Genomic DNA, 2,545 nt, shown 5'->3' with positions numbered 1-2,545 from the left:
GGATCCATTGAGGTCTCCTAATGAATGCCTACTTTACTCTTTAACTCTGTCCAGCCTCTGTTCTAGGTCAGCCTTCACAAGGCATCAATCTCAAAGCTGACCTTGACCCCAAATGGGCAAACCCCAGGAAGGGGAACACCCTCAGAGCCATAGCACTGACAAGTCCCACAAAAAAATTTTTACTTGTCCAAGTGAAAAAGCAGATTCCAAAATACATAATTTATTTTTTATCTGGACAGGTGGAAAGGAAAAATATACTTAATTACAGCTTTGCTGGTGTGCTCAAGTAATGCAGTCACTATTAGGAGTAACTTTCTTAAAGAATTTTTGTTAATAAGTGAAGAACAACAGAGAACTTTTCAATTCTATTTCCCTGTCACACACTCATGTCAAACCACTTCCCCTTCTTTGAGAAAAAACCCAACAACTTCTTTATTAAGCACTGACCTGCTCCTATATTTTATTCCCCAGATTAAGCACAGCTCAATATTTTGTCCCCAGCATCCTTATTTTTGGTGCAGCTGGGATGTCACTTTGTGACATCCACAGGGATGTCACAAAGGCAAGTTTAGATGTCCATTTTCTACTATAATACCTTGAGAGCAACCGTGAAACTAAATCAAAGTGTAGGTACTTGCCTTCAACACTGAAGAGAAGAGGAAGGCCAGCAGCAGCTCCCTTTCTTTTCACAGATACTGGAACTAAGTCTCTAAAGTTTGCCAAGTTGCTGTTTTCTTAACAAATTACCCATGGGCACCTCCAAGGTCACAGAGTTACTGAACAAAGAATGACAAACAGCAAGGTCTGTGTCTGAGCCCCATCCCTGCCTCAGAACATGTGGTTTGTTATGGGCAGTGTGCTCAGGGCTGAGGGATGTTCAAAAAGCAGTGAGAGGAAAACTAAGGAGCAAAATGTACCTAAAATTAGGGGGAAGAATAAAAAGGTGTGGGTTCTGGTTGAGAACATGCATTTTCAAAGCATGTTTTCATAACAGAGAGGAGAATTAAGACAACCCTAACTTAGACTGAGCATATCTCAGCAGTAGCAATAGAATCATAGAAATGTGGACTGGTTTGGGTTGGAAGGGGCCCTAAAGATCTTTTTATTCCAGCCCCCCTGCCATGGACAGGAACACCTTCCAGCAGACCAGGCTTTCATGATCATTTAAATCATTTTCACCCTCTCTAACAGTGTGTCCTGGCCTGGATTGCCTTCTTCACACAGACATCACCCTAACACATGGCTCTGACTCTCCTAATGCCACAGCAGCAACATGGCAAGTGAGAGCAGAATTTGGGCCAGTCCTGCACTGGCATTTGTTTGCTCTGTTTAAACTACCCCAGGCCAGTGAACTTGTGCCAGAGCAATTCCATTGGGCCCACAAGGTTCCTTTGGTGCCTGATAACACACACACAAAAATAAAAATGAAACCTTTGAGCAGAGTTTTGTTTGTGAGCACCTCTGTGGAGCAGAGAGAAGTGTTTAAAAACTTCTCTGTGCAGAGCACAAAGCCAACATGGATAGAGATAATATGAATTAACCTTTCTGAATAATAGAATAATCACTGAATGGTTTGGGTTGGAAGGGACCTTAAAAATAATTTTGTTCCAAGCTCCTGCCATTGACAGGGACACCTTCCACTAGAGGAGGCTGCTCCAAACCCAGTCCAGCCTGGCCTTGGACACTCCCAGGGATGGGGCAAAGGAGACTTGGAAAAGAATAAATAAATGTAAAAGGATTCAGATTCCCGTTTCTTTCTCAAAATTTCAGTATTCCCATAAGTAGTTACTTTAAATAAAAGCCTTTAATTCCTTCAATTTCCAACAGGTCTTTTACTCTTTTCCCACTTTACTTCAGCATTAAGCAGTTAATAAACAGGAGGCTGTAACCCCACACTATTTATAATTCCTAATTAAAGAATCCTGTTAGGACATGTAGAGCAGTTCCTGGATTTTACTTTTAAGCCCAGACCTGTCACTTCCTTGAAAAATAACTGTAGCAAACGAAAATGAGCAAGTCTTATGAGGGCCCTGCAAAGCTTCACGTGAGGAAAGGAAAAAAACCCACAATTTCTCTGCATTTTGAGGGACCTTGTGTGCACATTAATATAATATTCACATCTAAAGGACTTGTTTGTTGCTGTGGTATCCACTATAATTCTTAAAAGAATTATATTTATTTGAGGCAGAAGAGTGGCAGAGATGGTTTGAGAGTCTTTCAGCCTTGCTGAATTTCCACTGTCACCAGTCACAGAACGCAGCCCAAGGCTCAAGCAGGCAGGAATGACGTCCCTCGTGCAGCTTTTGGAAGGAAAAGCAACAATTCCTTCACTCTGATGTGCAACAGTGTCACCAAAACACCTCTGGCGCCTGTCCCCAGACTAAACACAGCTGGGAATGTCCTTGTGGGCAGCGCCGGTGCCTGCTCAGGCTTGGGCTGATCAAACAAAACCCAGAGCAGACAGCGACTGTCCCTCGTGCTGGGCACTGCTGGGGCCACACTGCCAGCCCTGGCTGCCTCCATCCATGTGAAAAACACCAATCGC

Source organism: Agelaius phoeniceus, chromosome 6 (assembly GCF_051311805.1).
Source record: "Agelaius phoeniceus isolate bAgePho1 chromosome 6, bAgePho1.hap1, whole genome shotgun sequence".
NCBI lineage: Eukaryota > Metazoa > Chordata > Aves > Passeriformes > Icteridae > Agelaius > Agelaius phoeniceus.
Note: the sequence above shows the minus strand (reverse complement) of the source record.